This window comes from Lepus europaeus, chromosome 2 (assembly GCF_033115175.1).
Source record: "Lepus europaeus isolate LE1 chromosome 2, mLepTim1.pri, whole genome shotgun sequence".
Classification (NCBI taxonomy): Eukaryota; Metazoa; Chordata; class Mammalia; order Lagomorpha; family Leporidae; genus Lepus; species Lepus europaeus.
This window is the reverse complement of record NC_084828.1, coordinates 69,929,598-69,949,996: the sequence shown is the minus strand read 5'-3', so window position 1 is coordinate 69,949,996 and position 20,399 is coordinate 69,929,598. Positions and strand designations below refer to the sequence as shown.

At 39.9% G+C, this 20,399-nt stretch overlaps 1 protein-coding gene across 7 annotated transcripts in view; it reads right to left on the bottom strand.

The window, feature by feature from the left end:
* Nucleotides 1-20,399, bottom strand: part of GRAMD1C (GRAM domain containing 1C) — a 138,328-nt gene that overhangs the window by 71,619 nt on the left and 46,310 nt on the right. The window lies entirely within an intron of this gene.

The window sequence follows — 20,399 nt, the reverse complement described above, 5'->3', positions numbered from 1 at the left end:
TAATACCATTCCACTAAGGTTAAGATCTGGTGCTGTGGTGAATGTAACTAGTATTGCTAAATTCCTTATATATAAACTATAAAGGGCTGCTATGAGGAAAATTAGCGTAATTGCTGAATTCAAATGTTCTATTAAAGTAACTAGAAATTTTAGGACAAACCTACTTATACCTCAAAATATTTAAACCTAGTCATGTTAACCTTCTAAGCAAATACTAAAATTGAGCAAAGTAACTCAGTTATTAACAATGCTTCCTTCAGTAAAATAAATTTGAGATGACACCCTCGCCAAAAAAAAAAAAAACTAGTAAATAATTAAATCAATTAAGTTACTCATTTACTAGTATGCATATCCAAAACAGAGATAGGGCTAAAGGTCACCCTGAGGGATACTGAAATTTTTAGGTAAATCACTGACATACTTTATCAATTCAATGCTTCTCAAACTTCAGATCAGAAATACCCGGCAGACTTATTAGAACACAGAGGGCAAGACTCCTCCCTCAGATTTTGGAATTAAATTGGTGTGGGATAAAATCAAGACTCTGCAGGTTTAACAAGCTCTAAGGTGACTGCAGCATTGCTAACCTGTGGACCACATTTTGAGAATCACTGCATTATTTTACAATCACTACATTCAAAGCTATAACAACTACCTGGACTATTTTAACTGAAAACTATTTGACATGTACAGATTTTTTTTTTCCAGTGCTTTTAAAAATAGTGGCACAATGAGTTAAGCCTCCACCCAGGACATTCTGCATCCAAAGGATTGAGTCCCAGCGGCTCCACTTCCAGCCAGCTTGCTGCTAATGCCATCAGGGAAGGCAGCAGATGATGGAGCCATCACTTTTGATAGAGACAGGAGATAGATTCTTGATGCAGGCAGACAAGAGAGGGAGAAAGCAACACTGAGGAAGGATCACACAATCGTCAGAAGATGTTGCATGAGCCAAAGGTCCTGACCACTGAGGACCTGTCTGAGCATTGTACCAACTTTCTCTGGAAAAAATTAGTTACTCTGGCTCTGACCTCTGAGTAGCTCCCAATGAGTGAATCAGTTTTCACCTCATTAGCATATATATGCAAATGGACATTTCTGGCAGCTGTTCCCTGAGTGGCCCAAATCAAGAATGGAAGGTTTTCATCATATTAACATATAGAGGATCACCAATCAGGGAAGGTTCTCCATTTAAAACATTTAAGGGACTGGAAGCTGCTGCCTGCAGTGCTGGCATCTGGTATCTGTGCCAGTTCAAGTTCTGGCTGCTCCACTTCCAAGCCAGCTTCCCTGCCAATGTGCCTGGGAAAGTAGTAGAAGATGGCCAAGGACCTTCTAAGCACCCACATGGGAGACCTGGAAGAAGCTCCTGGCTCCTAACTTCGGTCCAGACCAGCCCTGGCCATTTGGGGAGTGAACCAGTGCATAGAAGATCTCTCTCTCTCTCTCTGTAACTCTGCCTTTCAAATAAATAAAATTCTTAGGTGGCTCCATGGTGCAATGGATAGTGCACTGGACTTCCAAATAAAATTCTTAAAACAAAAAAAAATTTAAAACCCCTAGACATGACTGCTTTTGAATCCCTCCTGACTATTGGGAGCTTTATCTTTCACTCAATAAACTTCCTGCACTTTGCTTACTCCTTATTATCCATGTGAGTCATTCTTCATGGTCAAGAAACTAAGAATCTGATATAGATAAAAATTGACAACACTTACCCCTGCCACCCATATGGGAGATCCAGATGGAATTCTGGGCCCCTGGCTTCAGCCTGACCCAGCCCTGACTGCTGAGGGCATTTTGGGAATGAATCAGCAGATAGAAGATAGATTTTTCTCTCTCTCTCTCCATCTCTCTCTCTCTCTCTCTCTCTCTCTCTGTGTGTGTGTGTGATGTTCAAGTAAAATAAAAATAAACTTAAAAAAAGTTTTCCTTAAATGTGTTTGCTTTCTCATAATAAACATATATCTCAATGAAAATTATTAAAAAAAAAAAAAATGGCTTCCTGGGACCAGCTTGTGGCGCAGTAGGTTAATCCTCCGCCTGCGGCGCTGGCATCCCATTTGCACGCCAGTTTTAGTCCCGTTGCCCCTCTTCCAATCCAGCTCTCTTCTGTGGCCTGGGAAAGCAGTAGAGGATGGCCCAAGTGCTTGGGCCCCTGCACCCGCATAGGAGACTGGGAAGAAGCTCCTGGCTCATGGCTTCGGATCGGCACAGCTCCGGCCGTTGCAGCCATCTGGGGAGTGAACCAACAGAAGGAAGACCTTTCTCTCTGTCTCTCCCTCTCACTGTCTGTAGCTCTACCTCTCAAGTAAATAAATAAAATCTTAAAAGAAAATGGCTCCCTGAGGGTAAGTAGTTGTGTCAGTAGTTAAGATGCCCACATGCCATACTGGAATGCCTGGGTTCAGCTGCCGGCTCTGCTTTCAATTCAGCTTTCTGCTAGTGCTTTCTGCTAACCCAGAAGAAGGTGACGGCTCAAGTACTTGGGCCCCTTCCAATCACGTGGGAGAACTGGACTGAGTTCCTGGGTTCTGACTTTGGCCTGGCCCAGTCCTTGTGAAACCATAGCAAATGCATCTTCCGTTCCCTTCCTGTCACATTTTAACTAACAAAAACCAACTACTAATCTTGTTGTCAGGCACATAATTAGACATGAGGGACTGAGAACAGGCCACAAGATCTTACTGCAGGGGTGAAACCAAGGACCCTGCTCTCCACCATGACCTAGCCCACAACTGCCTACTTTGTGGTTTAACTTGTGGCCAAAGTATCCTAATAAAGTGGAATCAGATCCACTGTCTTCCCTGACTTCCCACAGGTACCCTTGTTTAAAAGTCCTGCTACCATGACAATTGGGGAAGAGCATATTTGGGACCACAGAGACCACCTTCCTCTGTGTGGTCAGTCCAACAAACATACTATCTCCCTGAATCAACTCAACTGGATGGAGTTTCAAGCTCCTGGCTTCAGCTTGGCCCAGACCTGACTGTAGTGGCCATTTAGGGAGTGAACCAGGGAATGGAGCTCTCATTTGTGTCTCCTTCTCTCTGTCAAATAAACAAATAAATCTTTAAAAATAAATAAATAAAACTGTATTGTGCTTGCTGTAGAACTCTGAAACTGGGTCCATTCAACAGATGTGCAGCAAGCCAATTATTGATATGGGCGGTGGGAAAAAACAGGTGTTTATTGCAAAATACAGAGCAAAGAATCAGGAAGCCACGACTTAATTTCTGGACTCCAGAAGGAGTTAACAGTTCAAAGCTGGGGCTGAGCAACCCAATTAGTGGGTTTCTGGTTGATCCCCAGAACTCAGGGCCTTCCTTTGATTGGTCAGTGAGGGGAGGTCAGCATGTTCTGAAGATGTTATGATGGCCAAGTAAGATTCAGCCATCTGGGACTGAAGGTGCAAATTGGTTACTACTTTGTTTGGAACAGGGCTTGAAGAGCCTGGAAAACATCTGGATTAAAGTTTAACATCAAGATGTTTGCCACAGGGGCGATAATAAATGTCAAGGCCTTGTATCTGGAGTCCTGTCTGGGAGTTCTTGCAAAAGAAGCTCTTAGAATAGAGGCTAGCAGGGCTGATGTTGTGGCGTAGCAGGTAAAGTCACTGCCTGTGACATTGGCATCCCATAATGATGCTGGTTAGTGTCCCAGTTGCTCCACTTCCAATCCAGCTCCCTGCTAATGGCTGGGAAAGCAGCAGCAGATGACCCAAGTGCTTGGGCCTCTGCTATCCACATAGGAGACCTGGAAGAAGCTCCTGGCTGCTGGCTCAATTGTGGCCATCTAGGGAGTGAACGAGCAGATGGAAGATCTCTCTGTCTCTCCTTCTGTCACTCTGAATTTCAAATAAAATACATAAATTTTTTAAAAAAATAGAAGTTAGCTTAAGACATCAACTATGTTTACTATAGTGTCATTCCCTTAACTTAATGATTTAATCTTTACAGAGGAACTGCAAGCTAAGGAAGAGATACTGGGATGCAATAAAATCTGCAACAAAGGCTATAGGGTATGGGGCTCCTTTACAGTTGGACAATGTGTTTAAGACTGCCTTCAGATTTAACTTACAAAAGATAATCATTCTCAATTTTATACTTTACCTTTTCTTTCTTTTTATCTAGGACACCTGCTGTGAGAGTAAATACAAATGAAAAAGAAAATTTTCCCTTGTGCAAAAGGGAGAAGAGATGTCCCCATTTCTCTTCTTAATGCATTTTCTTTAGAAAATTTGCAAATTCTTTTTCTGCTCCTTTGAGATGTACTTGAATATTTTTAAAAGCTAAACAGGCCTCTTGCCAGTTTTATAATCCAGGAGTGTTTTCTCAAAGACCTGGGAGATATCTCTTTGAAATGTAAATATCAAGGAAGATAACATCCCATTATTTTAGCTTTTTTTTTATTTGCTTATTTATTTGAAAGGCAGAATGACAGTGCTGGTTTACTACCCAAATGGCCACGAGGCCAGGGCTGGGCCAGGCTAAAGTTAAGAGCCAGTCTCCCATGTGGGTGGCAGGAGTCCAAGTCCTTGGACCATCATCTGATGTTTTCCCAGGCACATTAGCAGGGAACTGGATTGGAAGTGCAGCAGCTGGAAACTAAACCAGCAGTTTGACATGGGATGCTGGTACCATAAGCAGTGGCTTAACCTGCTATACCACAACGATGTGCCCTTTGTTTTAAAGCCATTTTTCCAGTTTCTATGAGAAGGCAGAAGCCAAACTGTTGTGTACCCAGTCCAAACTGCAAAACTACATATTGTCATAAGTGTATTTAAATCATACTGAATACATCTTCCTTTTTCTTTTCACTTTCTAACCTTATGACATACATACCAACTGTAAAGAAAATGCATCTTCCTTTCCTTTTCACATTTGTTTTAAAGTTTTTTTTATTTATTTGAAAGGCAAAGTGACAGAGAGGGAGACAGAGAGAAGAGAGAGAGATTGATCCTCCATTCTCTGGTTCATCCCCAAATGGCTGCAATAGTCAAGGCTGGGCCAGGCTGGAGCCAGGAGCCTAGAACTCCAACTGGGTTTCCCACATGGGTGGCAGGGCCCAAGAACTTAAGTCATCTTCTGCTTCCCTCCCAAGTGCATTAACAGGGAGCTAGATTGGAAGCAGAGTAGGCAAGACTCAAATCAGTGCTCCAATATGAGATACCAAGTGGCAGCTGAACCCGCCGTGACACTAAACTGGCACTAGCATGGTGATTTTTAAGTATTTGGTCACCTACAGTTCTTGTTCTTCTCTGGAAAACATTCATAATCAGAAAAGACTCTAGCAATTATTTGTAAATACAGTTTTCTGACAAAAAATCTATAGACTAAAAATTTCTAGAACACTGATAAACTGATGCACTAATGAAACTCGTAGTAGAGATCAAACAAGCACAGTAAGCAATCACATGAGACTCAATGAACTGGTGAAATTTGTGAGATTCTGTGTCTTTTTACTTAAAAATTGTTGGTTCTATAGTTAAATTTTTTTTAGATTTATTTACTTATTTGAGAGGCAGAGTTACAGAGAGAGAGGGAGGTCTTCCATCTGCTGGCTCACTTCCCAAATGGCTGCAATGGCCAGAGCTGGGCCAATCCTAAGCCAGGAGTCAGGAGCTTCTTCCAGGTCTCCCACGTGGCAGGGGCCCAAGTACTTGGGCCATCTTCCTCTGTTTTCCCAGTCCATTAGCAGAGAGCTGGATTGGAACAGGAATAGCCGGGACACGGAGGCTTAGCCTACTAGGCTATGGTGTCAGGCCCTGCACTTAAATTTTTCAACTTCTAGGTTTAAAATTTTTCCTGAGACATCTAGGATTTGCAGCACTTTAGTAAAGCATGCTTTTGTAAACAAAGATAAAAACATTTACCTTTTCTTCCTACTTGAATTCTTTTAAAATTCAAAAACTACTTGTGAGTATTTATGTTTTTCATTGTGATTATTTGCAGAACCTAATTAAGCATATGTTCTCTTCATAATAAAATACAACTGAAACACTGACATATCTAGAAATACACACAGAATGCCTGACTTCAAGGTCTCCCAGCCTTTCACTGAGTAAATAAAACTGTTAATTCTTACTAGATCTTTTAACTTCTAAAGTTGAGGTACTATAATTAAAAAGAAATTAAACTCTGCTTTGGTTAAGCTTGCTAAGCTTCAGAGTTTTCCAAATCTGTGATTACTAAGAGGAAAATCAACTTTCCTACTGGACCTATTTGAATAGTCAATAATAATATATCTGCAATTAGATTGTTACTTGTGGAGGGTTTTCCTGGGGTAATGGGCAAGTCCCAAAGTAAGGTTGGTGCAGGCTCCCCAGATCCACCCAGAAATGCAAATCACCTACTTGGGAAAACCAGTTGGATCACAGAAAGAAAAATTCACCCTCACTGAGAGGATACCACCACTACCAGTATACCTCTCGGACTGTGGTCTGTATCACAGCAGACAGCCTCTGGCTGTCATGCCCACTGCTCCCTTGCAGTGCATGGCAGCAGTAGTCGGCTTCTAGCTCTTGCAGCGTGCTCAAAAAATCTAGCTCTGTTCTCTCTATCTGACTGCTCTGGTGAATTCTTTGTTGGGTAGCAATGTAGACATTAACCTATGTGTGTATGAGGGGCCAACAAAAATGGAATTTTTTTATACAGTTGAATGAGGAAAATATGTAGAAGCAAGCCTTGGAAGCAGACCAGCATTTGCACATCAAAACTCTTACCACTGGGGTCTGGCACTGTGGTTCAGTGGGTTAAGCCATGGCCTGTAGTGCTGGCATTCCATATGGGCACTGGTTCGAATCCTGGCTGCTCCATTTTCGATACAGCTCCTGCTGATGTGCCTGGGAAAGCAGCAGTAGATGGCCCAAATCCCTGCACCCAGATGGAGAGACTCAGATGAAGCTCCTGGCTCCTGGCACAGCCATAGTCATAGCCATTGCAGCTTCTTGAGGAGTAAACCAGCAGACAGAATCTCTCTCTCTCTTTCTCTCTTTCTCTCTTTCTTTCTCTCTTTCTCTCTCTCTCTCTTTGTAGCCTTGTTAAGTGGGTTCCCAGGCATCTCCAGAGAGCAGCTTAGAGGAATCTTCCCTGCCCCGCACCAAGGCAGCTATTAGGTCCAATAAAACTGTGCTGATAAGTCCAGGGTAGAATTTTGGACATTCCACACCAAGAAGCCATCCACTCAGTAATATCCCAAAATGTGGTGGTGAGGTGAAATGGTGGGCTCTTAGCCATATCTATAAAAACTCCAGTCTAGGAGCCAGCATTGTGGCATGATGGTTTAAGCCATCACCTGCAGTGCCAGTATCCCATATGAGCAACAGTTCAAGTCCTGGCTGCTCCACTTCCAATCCAGCTCCCTGTTAATGTGCCTGAAAGCAGTATGGCCCATAGTTCAGTGAGAATACAAGAAAGGGTTATAAACAATAATCAAATGAAAAGATGTGCATTTCACTCATAAACAGTAAATTTTAAAATAAGCACAGATCATTAAAATTATAATAATATATCATCTTTAATCATTGGTTTAACAAAGATATAGAGCAGTTTGACAAAACTATATTTGCAGCCATGCTGATACACACAGAATTTCTTTTGTTGTTTTTGTTTTCTGATTTTGCTTCTTTTTTAACTTTAGCTCCCACATATGAGGGAGAACATGTGGTATTCGGCTTTCTGTGTCTGGCTTATTTCATTCAACACGACATCCTCCTGGTACATTTTGATCCAAATGGTAGAACTGAATTCTTTTTTATAGCTGAGTAATAGTCCATTGTATTTATACCATATTTTCTTTATCCATTCACTTGATTGACACCTTGGTTGAGTCCATATTTGTTATTATGAACGATGTAGCTATAAACATGGTGGTATAAGGTATCTCTTTGATACAACATATTCATGTATTTTGGGTATATACCCAATAGTGGGATTGCTGGATCATATAGCAAGTCTATTTCTAAGTTTTAAAGAAATCTCCATACTATTTTCCACAGGCTGAACTAATTTATATTAGTGACTGAACTAGTTTACATCCTCACCAACAATGAGTAAGAGTTTCTGTTTCTCTACATTCTTACCAGTATTTGCTTACTCTTTATAAGGGTAAAGACAGGGATGTGGCTTTGATTTGCAATTCCCTGATGGCTAGTGATACTGAGCATTTTTTTAAAATATATTTGTTGGTCATTTGTATTTTTTCTTTTGAGAGCTGCCTACTGAGTTCTTCTGCCCATTTCTTAACTGGATTTGTTGGGTTTTTGTTATTATTGTTGAGTTTTTGAAGTTGCCAATGTTTCTGGATATTCATCCTTTGTCAGATAGATAGCTGATAAATATTTCCCTATTCTGTTGGATCTCTCTTCCCTATACTGATTGTTTCCTTTGCTGTGCAGGGGCTTCAGAGTTTTATATAATCTAATTTATCCAGCTTTTCTTTTGCTATCTGTGCTTTGGGGATCTTATCTAAGGAGTCATCACCTACACCAATGTCTTACAGTGTTTCGCCTACATTTTTTTCTTCAGCAATTTCATGTCTCAGGTCTTAAATCGAGGTCTTTGATCTATTTTGAGTTGATTTTTATATATGATGAGAGATGGGGATCTAATTCCATTTTTCTACACATGTATATCCAGTTTTGCCAGCACCATTTATTGAAGAAACTATCCTTTCTCCAATGTATGCTCTATGTACTTTTGTCAAAAATCTGTTGGCTGTATGTATGTGGATTAATTTCTGGGCTCTCCATTCTGTTCCATTGATTTTTTTTGCCAGTTTTTATGCCAGTTCCATGCTGTTTGGATTACTATACATAGTTTTGTAGTATGCTTTGAAATCAGGTAATGCTTTGCCACCAGCTTGATTTTTTTTTTTACCCCCTCAGGGTTGTTTTGGATATTCTGGATCTTTTGTGATTTCATATGAATTTTAGGATTGTTCTTTCTAATTCTGTAAAGAATGCTCTTGGCATCCTGATGGGGTTACATTGAATCTGTCAATTATTTTAAATAGTATAGACATTTTAATGATATTGATTCTTCCAATTCATGAGCAAGAAATAGATTTCCATATTTTGTGCCCTTGATGATTTCCTTTATCAATGTTTTATAATTTTCATTATACAGATCTTTCACTTCTGTGCTTAAATTTACTTCTGAATAAATGGATGCGTATGTGGCTAATCTGAATGGGATATCTTTCTTAATTTCTCTTTTGTTGAGTTTATCATTAGCATATAAAAGAGTATTGAGTTTTTTGTGTATGTTGATTTTGTAATATGCAACTTTTACTGAATTAGTTTATAAGTTCTAACAGCTTATCAGTGGAGTATTTAGGTTTTTTCATGACAACATCACGTCATCTACAAACATGGGTATTTTGACATCCTCCTTTCCAGTTTTGATGCCCTTTGTTTCTTTCTCCTCCTTAATCACGTTTTCTTTTTTAAAGATTTATTTATTTATTTGAAAGAGTTACACAGAGAGGAGAGGCAGAGAGAGAGAGGTCTTCCATCTGCTGGTTTACTCTCCAACTAGCCACAACAGCAGGAGCTATGCCGATCTGAAGCCAGGAGCCAGGAGTTTCTTCTGGGTCTTCCATGTGGGTGCAGAGGCCTAAGCACTTGGACCTTCGGACTCAAACTGGCACCAATATGGGATGCCTGCACTGCAGGTGGCGGCTTTACCCGCTATGCTACAGCACTGGCCCCAGTCACTTTTACTAATACCACTAGTACTATATTGAATAAGAGTAGTGAAAATGGACACCACTGGTGCTAGCGCTGTGACATAGCAGATGAAGTCACTGCCTGCAGCATCAACATCCCATATGGGCACCAGTTCAGTCACAGCTGCTCCACTTCTGATCCAGCTCCCTGCTAATGTGCCTGGAAAAGAAAAAAAAAGGTTGCCCAATTACCTGGGCCCCAGCTCCCACGTGCTCCTGGCTCCTTGCTTCAGATTGGCCCTGCTCCACCACTTGGGAAGTGAACCATCAAATGGAAGATATCTCTCTGTGTCTCTCCCTTTCTCTCTCTCTGTCTTTCAAATAAATAAATATATAAATAAATATTTAGAAAAAAAAAAAAAGAAAATGGACACTCTTATCTGGTGTCAGTCCAGAGGAAAAATGCTTTCAATTTTTTCTCCATTCAGTATGATATTGGCCATTTATATGTCACATATAGCCTTTATAATAGTCATTGTCACATATAGCCTTTATAATTTTGAGGTATCTTCCTTCTATACCAAATTTGTTGAGAATATTTATCATGAAGGATGTTGAATCTTATTAAATGCTCTTTCCGTATCTATTGAGATGACCATATGGTTTTTGTTCTTCATTCTATTGATGTGATTTATGACATTTACTGCGTTTTGAATGTTGACCCATGGTTGCATCTCTGGAATAAATCCCACTTGATTGTTATATATAATCTTTTTGATGCAGTGTTGGATTTGATTTGCTAGTATTTTGCTTGGAATTTTTGCACCTATGTTCCTCAATGATACAGGTGTGTAGTTTTCTTTTTGTGTTGTGTCTTTGTTCAGTTTGGTATCAGAGTGATGCTGGCTTCATAAAATAAGTTTGGCAGAATTCCATCTTGTTCCATATTTTGGAACAGTTTGCAAAATATTGGAGTTATTTCCTCTTTAAATGTTTGGTAGAATCCTGTAGTAAAGTCATCAGATCCTGGAATTTTCCTTAATGGATGACTTTTAATTACTTATTTTAGATACTTTAATCCCGTTGCTTGTTATGGGTCTGTTTAGATTTTCTTGATTTAATCTTGATAGTTTCTATGTATCCAGGTATTTATCCATTTAGTTGAAGTTTTCTAGTTTGTCAGCACATAAGTAGCTTCTTATGATCCTTTTTATTTCAGTGACAACAGTTGTAATATCTCCTTTTTCATCTCTAATTTTTCTTTTAATTTAATTTTTCCTCTTTTTTCTTTGTTATTCTGGCTAAAGCTTTGTCTATTTTGTTTATCTTCCCAAAAAACAGCTATTGTCTTGTTACTTTGTATTTTTTATTCCAATTCATTTCTTTTCTGATTATAATTTCTTACCTCCTATTAATTCTGGGTTTGGTTTGTTCTTGCTTTTCTAAGTCTTAGAGATGCATAATTAGGTCATTTATTTGAAACCTTTCTATTTTTTAAATGTAAGCATTTAGTGCTATAAACTTTACTCTTCATACTGTTTTTGATGTATCCCACAAGTTTTGATATGTTGTTCTTTCATTTATTTTAAGAATATCTTTGATTTTCATTTGAATTTCCTCAATGATCCTTTTTTTTAACTTTTATTTAATGAATATAAATTTCCAAAGTACAGCTTATGGATTACAATGGCTTCCCCCACCCCATAACTTCCCTCCCACCCACAACCCTCCCCTTTCCCGCTCCCTCTCCCCTTCCATTCACATCAAGATTCATTTTCAACTATCTTTATATACAGAAGATCAGATTAGTAAATATTAAGTAAAGATTTCAACAGCTTGCACCCACATAGAAACACAAAGTGAAAAATACTGTTGGAGTACTAGTTATAGCATTAAATCACAATGTACAGCACATTAAGGACAGAGATCCTACATGAGGAGCAAGTGCACAGTGACTCCTGTTGTTGACTTAACAAATTGACACTCTTGTTTATGGTGTCAGTAATCTCCCTAGGCTCTTGTCATGAGTTGCCAAGGCTATGGAAGCCTTTTGAGTTCACCGACTCTTATCATATTTAGACAAGGTCATAGTCAAAGTGGAAGTTCACTCCTCCCTTCAGAGAAAGGTACCTCCTTCTTTGATGACCTGTTCTTTCCACTGGGATCTCACTCATGGAGATCTTTCATTTAGGTCATTTTTTTTTTTTTTGACAGAGTGTCTTGGCTTTCCATGCCTGAAATACTCTCATGGGCTTTTCATCCAGATCCAAATGCCTTTAGGGCTGATTCTGAGGCCAGAGTGCTGTTTAGGACAAATGATCCATTTTTCATTAAGTAGCATGATGTTTAATTTCCATGTATTTGTGAATGTTCTATTTTTTTTCTTGTTCATTTCTAGCTTTATTCCTCTGTAGCCTGAGAAGATTCATGGTATGATTTCAATCATTTTAAATTTACTGAGACTTCATTTGTGGCCTAATATATGGCCTATCCATGAAAATGTTCCATTTGCTGATGAGAAGAATGTATATCATATTACTGTTAGGTGAAATGTCCATTAAGTATCTTTTAGGTTCATTGCTCAATAGTATGATTCAACTTCAAAGTATCTTTGTTGATTTTCTGTCTGGATAACCTATCCACTGATGAGAGTAGGTTGTTGAAGTGACCCATTATTATTGTTCTGGAGTCCATCTCTCCCTTTAAGTCTAATAGTATTTTCTGGGTGGTCTTATGTTGGGGGTGTTATATCTTTTTTCTGGATCAAATCTTTTATCAATATATAATGTTCATCTTTGTATCTTTTTAGTTTTTATTTAAATTATTTTTGATATGAGTATAGCTACTCCAGCTCATTTTTTGTTTCCATTTGTCCAGCATATCTTTTTCCAGCCCTTCACTTTCAGTCTATGTGTATCTTAATTTGTGAGGTGAGTTTCTTGTAGTCAGCATATAGTTGGGTCTTGGTTTTTTATCCATTCAGCCAGCCTAAATCTTCACTGGGGAATTTAATTCACTTGCATTAAAGATTAATATTGATAGATAAGAACACCTGTCATTTTGTTGATTGGTTACTGATTATACCTTCAGTTAGTGAATTTGGTATGTGTTTTCATGTGTTTTTCATGTCATGTGTTTTCATGATGTCTATTTCTAATGTAGGATTCCCTTCAGAATTTCCTGTAAACACTGGTCTGGTAGTGGTGGATTTTCTCAGTAATTGCTTATCTGGAAAAGACCTTATTTCTCCTTCATTTCTCTTTTTTTTTAATGTGATATATTTCCCTTAAGTATCTTGTCCTCCTTTGCTCAAGATTTATTTTACTTGAAAGGCAGAGTTACAGAGAGGGAGAGGTAGAGGAAGAAAGAGAGAGATCTTACATCTGCTGGTTCATTCCCTAAATGGCCACAACGGCTGGAGCAATGACAGTCTGAAGCCAGGAGTCAGGAGCTATTTCTGGGTCTCCCACGTGGGCCATCTTCCACTGCTTTCCCAGGTACATTAGCAGGGAGCTGGATTGGAAGTGGAGCAGCCAGGACTCAAACCATTGCCCATATGGGTTGCCAGCACTGCAGGTGGCACCTTAACCCACTACACAACAGCACTGGCCCACTCCTTCATTTCTAAAGGATAGCTTCTCTGGATATAATATTCTTCATTGGAAGTTTTTTTTTTTTTTCTTTTAAGACCTTGAGTCTATCATGCCATTCTCTTTGGCCTTTAGGGTTTTTGCTGAGGAGAATGGTTTCTGCTGAGACTTCTGCTGAAGAAATCTGGTGTAAATCTAATTGGCTTTACTTCATATACAGCTTGACATTTTTCTTTTACTGTCTTTAGGATTCTCTCCTTGTGCTTAATTTTTGACAACTTGACTACAATTTGCCTTGGAGAAGATCTGTTTTGGTTGATTCTGCTTGAGGTTCTTTGAGCTTCCTGTATCTTAATGTCCATCAGAAATTTTCAACAATTATTTCATTTACCACATTCTCAACACCTTTTTCCTTTTCTTCTTCATGAATCCCTATAAAACGAATATTGGTGCCTAATGGTATTGTATATTTCATGTGGATTTTCTTCTTTTGTTAAGATTTATTTATTTAAAAGGCAGAGTTACAGAAAGGGAGAGGCAGAGGCAGAGAGAAGTCTTTCATCTGCTGGTTTACTCCCCAAATGGACGCCAACAACTAGGGCTGAGCCAGGTCAAAGTCAGGAGCCTGGAATTCCATCTGGTTCTCCCACATGGGTGCAGGGGCCCAAATACTTGGGCCATTTTCCTCTGCTTTCCCAGGTGCATTAGCAGGGAGCTGGATCAGAAGTTGAGCAGCTGGGACTCAAACCAGTGCCCATATGAAATGTCAGCACTGCAAGGGGTGGCTTAACCCGTTATGCCTTGGCACCAGTCCCTCTTCTTTTTTATTTCTTTCTCTTTATTTTTGTCTGATTGGATTATTTCAAAAGTATGGACCTCCAGAACAGAATTCATTCCTCCATGAGGTCTATTCTGTTGTTGAAGCTCTCCATCATATCTTTTATTTCACTGATTGATGTTGTGACTTCCAAAATTTGTTTGGTTCTTCTGAATTCCATCTCCTTAGTGAATTTTTCACTTCTTTCACTCATGGATTTCCTCATTTCCTTAAGCTATCTGCATTCCCTTGCACAGCACTGAATTTACTTATGATAATTATTCTAAATTCTATTTCTGGAATTTCATGAGTTTCCTTCAGATCAGGATCTAATTCTAGAGAACTACTCTGTTCTTTCGGGAATATGTCATGTTACCTTCCTTCTTCATGTTTTCTGTGTCCCTACATTGATATTTGTGCATCTGGTGAAACAGTTCCCTCTTTTATATGGAGTAGGTTTTATTGGGAAGACTAGTTTAGATAGGATGCACAGTATTACCTGGCTCGCTGCTTTGAATTCAGTTCTAGGTGAGCCCAGATATATAACCTCTGAGGGATTTATTTTGCTTTAATCAATGTCAGTTGTGTCTATAAGCGACACAGTTCTGTAGCTGGCTGCAGTTCATCTGGGCAGAAGTGTGACTTAGAGGGGCCAGTGCTGTGGTGCAGTAGGCTAAGCCTCCGCCTGGGCACCAGCATCCCATATGGGCACTGGCTCATGTCCCACTGTTCCTCTTCTGATTCAGCTCTCTGCTACAGCCTGGGAAATCAGTAGAAGATGGCCCAAGCACTTGGGTCCCTGAGCCGGCATGGGAGATCCTGAAAGAAGCTTCTGGCTCCTGTCTTTGGATCAGCCCAGCTCCACTGTTGCAGCCATTTTGGGGAGTGAGCCAGTGGATGGAAGAACTTTCTCTCTGTAGCTCTACCTCTCAAGAAAATAAATAAATCTTTAAAAATAATGGAGAAGTATGACTTTCAGGTGAATATGGGCTTCCTAGGGTATGTATCTTCAGTCCCCAGAAAATTCAACATCAATTGCACTAGAGTTATGATATCAAAGGCCTTATTCTTCATGCTGAGGAACACAAAGGAGGCTGTCCCCTTGTCACTGGCAAGCCTGAGTGATGCTGGGATTTATGGAACCAATAGCTGTGGCTCTAGAATTGTGAGATGTGGATGGGTCCATCCTCAGGCCCTGATGGGAAAGTGCAACTGTGCTGGGGCTTATAACACCAACAGCCCTAGACCCAGGGCAGAGGGATGTGAACTGAACCCTGCTCCAATTCTATCGGGTGGCTAAAAGGTACACAGGATATTTTGCACTGGCAGGTATGAATCCACAGAGTTGCAATGCAGATAGGTTCCCCCATAAGTTCCATTGGGTAAATTGCAGCAGGTGTGAGGAAATTAGTACTGATTGTTATAGCCTGGTTTGCAGAGTACAGTGGGATCATTACTCAGATTGCCTAAGATGGGAGCCAGGTGTCTGGGATAGCGATAGCCACCTGTCTGAAGCAGAGAGATGCAGATAGTGCACTCCAGGCACTGAGAATGAATGTGAATTACTCCAAAGATTATAATACCAACATCAACAATCTCAATTCTGCAATGTACAGATGAAACTGCCCCTCGTTCTCACAAGGCGTGTAAGGGTGTTGCTGGGGTTTGTGCTCAGGGCTCTGAGCACTGTAAGCTAAGAGGTGCAGCGGGAACTTCATTAGATCGGGTCCAAATTTTTTATGGGCTGCTGTTGGTGCTAAGATCACAAATCTGAGGTAAACCCCACTGAATCACATGCAGTGAGTGTAGTTCTATGGATTATTCCTAAAACTCCCACAGATGGAGGGTGCAGGTGGTCTGCTCTTTGCCCTGCAAGTTGCCCTGACTCTGGCTCTGTTTGCTTCTGGTAACAGCAGAACAGAGATCAGCTGAATGACTTCACACAGCCAACTGGGTCTGGCACTCTTCAGGGTTGGAGACAGGGAGGGAGGCAATGTGGCTTCCCTCTGAGAGCCAAGCAGTCATTCAGACTCCAGTCAGCCCCTAGGATGGAGTTAAAGTCAGTGGGGGACCGTGGAATTCTCCCTAAAGCTTTGGGGGTGAGGTGTGCAGCACCTTCTTCCTATCTTCACTTGGGAAGATCACAGCTCCTAGCTGGAAGCTCTGCCATGCAGACGGCTTCAGCGGTATGTCTGTCCTCTTACCACACTGTACCACAGTCTCTTTTCTGTTCTGTCACTTCTCCAATGAAAATTTCTGTCAGTCAGTTCCCTGGAAACATGATCCTTCCTTTGTTTTTCTCATTTCCTTCTGCAGATGAGGTCAGTGCATCTTATCACTATTTAGACATCTTGGATCTCCCTCAAGAATGTTGTTTTTGAGTCAAACTGGACAGGTACAAAGCCATATTCCTGGTTTCTTGGATAAAACCAAATCCAAGACCAGACTGAACAAGGCTGGAATTTCTGAACCAACACTAGATCGTGGAAATACTGGTTGTTGTCTCCTCTTGACTCTACAGCTCCTATATTTTACTGCTTCTCTTTGAACCATATGTCTTTAATGCATTCATTCATTTTGTCTCTAACAGAATATAGGCCAGCCAGGTCCATACGGTCATAAAGCAGGGCCTCCAGAAGGTTCTGTTGAACAATGTGACCAGCCCTTTGGCCCACCAAAGACAATCTTTTCACAGTTTACCTCTGAACACTATAGGACAGAGAGCAAGAGAAAAACATGCACAACCAGCTCTAAACCCATATGCTGGCTTGGAAAAAATAAAGAAGACAGATCTTCACTCATGCTACCTCCATCAGTTTGTGGTTACCTCTCTTGAGGGGGGGAATGTCAGCTAGCATAGCACGGTAGTCATTAGCCTATGTGTGTAAGTGGGGCTAAAGAAAATGGCTTTTTTTTTTTTAAGAAAATAGGAATTTCTGTGTGATTGAATAATTAAAAAGTATAGAAGCAAGGCTTAGAAGCAGATCAGCATTTGCACATCAAAAATCTTGTCCTTTTTCAATAACCTTGTTACATGGGTCCTAGCCCTCTTTGGCAGGCAGCTTAAGGGGATCTTTCCTGTCTTGCACCCAAGGGACCATTAGATTCAGTAACACTGTGCTGATAAGGTTTTGGGAGGAACTTCACAAATTCCACTCCCATGAAGTTGTCCACCCAGCAATATTTCAGAAGGGGGTTGGGAGTAGAAATGGTGGACTCTTGCTCATATTTTCAAAAACCCTAATCTATTTTTTTTTTACTTTCGGCAATATTTTATTTTATTTTTTTTAACTTAAAATATTTTCTGCTAGTTGATGGTCTCTACAATTCTCACTGCAATTTTAATTCAAGTAAAATATACAGTGTTGTAGGACTTCTTTTTCTTTTTAACTTTTATTTAATGAATATAAATTTCCAAAGTACAGCTTATGGATTACAATGGCTTCCCCCCCCCCCATAACTTCCCTCCCACCCACAACCCTCCCCTTTCCCGCTCTCTCTCCCCTTCCATTTACATCAAGATTCATTTTCAATTCTCTTTATATACAGAAGATCAGTTTAGTATATATTAAGTAAAGATTTCAACAGTTTGCCCCCACATAGCAACACAAAGTGAAAAAATACTGTTGGAGTACTAGTTAGAGCATTAAATAACAGTGTACAGCACATTAAAGACAGAGATCCTACATAATATTTTTTAAAAATTGATTAATTTTGTATGCAATTTCCAATTTAACACCAGGTTTTTTTTTTTTCATTTTCAATTATCTTTATATACAGAAGATCGATTCAGTATATGCTAAGTAAAGATTTCATCAGTTTGCACCCACACAGACACACAAAGTGTAAAAATACTGTTTTAGTACTAGTTATAGCATTACTTCACATTAGACAACACATTCAGGACAGATCCCACATGAGACATAAGTACACAGTGACTCCTGTTGTTGATTTAACAATTTGACACTCTTGTTTATGGCGTCAGTAATCTCCCTAGGCTCTAGTCATGAGTTGCCAAGGCTATGGAAGCCTTTAGGGTTCGCCAACTTTGATCTTATTCCAATAGGGTCATAGTCAAAGTGGAAGTTCTCTCCTCCCTTCAGAGAAAGGTACCTCCTTCTTGAAGGCCCTGTTCTTTCCAATGGGATCTCACTTGCAGAGATCTTTCATGCAGTTCTTTTTTTTTTTTTTCCCCAGAGTGCCTCTTCAGCCAGATCCGAATGCCTTAAGGGCTGATTCTGAGGCCAGAGTGCTATTTAGGACATCTGCCATTCTATGAGTCTGATGTATATCCCACTTCCCATGTTGGATCGTTTTTTCCCTTTATGATTCTATCAGTTAGTATTAGCAGACACTAGTCTTGTTTGTGTGATCCCTTTGACTCTTAGACCTATCAGAGTCATCAATTGTGAACTGAAATTGATCACTTGGACTAGTGAGATGGCATTGGTACATGCCACCTTGATGGGATTGTATTGGAATCCCCTGGCACGTTTCTAACTCCATCATTTGGGGCAAGTCCGATTGAGCATGTCCTAAATTGTACATCTCCTCCCTCTCTTATTCCCACTCTTATATTTAACAGGGATCACTTTTCAGTTAAAATTTAAACACCTAAGAATAATTGTGTGTTAATTACAGAGTTCAATCACTAGTACTAGAACAACAACAACAAAAAATACTAAAAAGGATAAAGTATTACATTGTACATCAACAGTCAGGACAAGAACTGATCAGGTCATTGTTTCTTATAGTGTCCATTTCACTTCAACAGGTTTTCCCTTTGGTGCTCAGTTGTCACCGATCAGGGAAAACAAATGATATTTGTCCCTTTGGGACTGGCTTAATTCACTCAACATGATGTTTTCCAGATTCCTCCATCTTGTTGCAAATGACCGGGAAAAACCCTAATCTAAAGCAGACTGGGCTCTCAGTGCTCTACTGGGATGCCCACCTGTCCTGTCAGGCATACTCTTTTCTTTTTTTTTTCTTTCTTTTTTTTTTTTTTACTTTTATTTAGTAAATATAAATTTCCAAAGTACAGCTTTTGGATTACAATGGCTTTTTCCCCCCCATAACTTCCCTCCCACCCACAACCCTCCCATCTCCCGCTCCCTCTCCCATCCCATTCAGATCAAGATTCATTTTCAATTATCTTTATATACAGAAGATCAATTTAGTGTATATTAAGTAAAGATTTCAACAGTTTGCACCCACACAGAAACAAAAAGTGTAAAATACTGTTTGAGTATTAGTTATAGCATTAATTCACATTGAACAACACATTAAGGACAGAGATCCTACATGAGGAGTAGGTGCACAGTGACTCCTGTTGTTGACTTAACAAACTGACACTCTTGTTTATGGTGTCAGTAATCTCCCTAGTCTCTTGTCATAAGTTGCCAAGGCTATGGAAGCCTTTTGAGTTTGCGGACATAGATCTTATTTAGACAAGGTCATAGTCAAAGTGGAAGTTCATTCCCCCCTTCAGAGAAAGGTTCCTCCTTCTTCATTGGCCTGTTCTTTCTACTGGGATCTCACTCGCAGAGATCTTTCATTTAGGTGTTTTTTGTTTTTTGTTTTCCAGAGTGTCTTGGCTTTCCATGCCTAAAATACTCTCATGGGCTCTTCAGCCAGATCCAAATGCATTAAGGGCTGATTCTGAGGCCAGAGTGCTGTTTAGGACATCTGCCATTCTATGAGTCTGCTGTGTATCCCACTTCCCATGATGGATCATTCTCTCCCTTTTTTATTCTATCAGTTAGTATTAGCAGACACTAGTCTTGTTTGTGTGATACCTTTGACTCTTAGTCCTATTAGTATGATCAATGGTGAACTGAAATTGATCACTTTGACTAGTGAGATGGCATTGGTACATGCCACCTTGATGGGATTGAATTGGAATCCCCTGGCACATTTCTAACTCTACCATTTGGGGCAAGTCAGCGTGAGCATGTGCCAAACTGTACATCTCCTCCCTCTCTTATTCCCCCCACTCTTATATTTAAGAGATCACTTTTCAGTTAAATTTAAACGCCTAAGAATAATTGTGTGTTAATTACAGAGTTCAACCAATAGCATTAAGTAGAACAAAAAAAATACTAAAAGGGATAAAGTATTAAGTTGTACATCAACAGTCAGGACAAAGTCTCAGGCATGCTCTTTTCATTAGACTTGGCTAGCATGCTTAACTGTTACTCTCTGTCTCACATCTGAAATTCTTTTCTTACATGAACACAAAAACCTCTGATCAGCCATCTCATGTAACACTTTCACTACTTCACCTGTGACACTAGCCTTAATAGTCACCTCCTGCAATATTA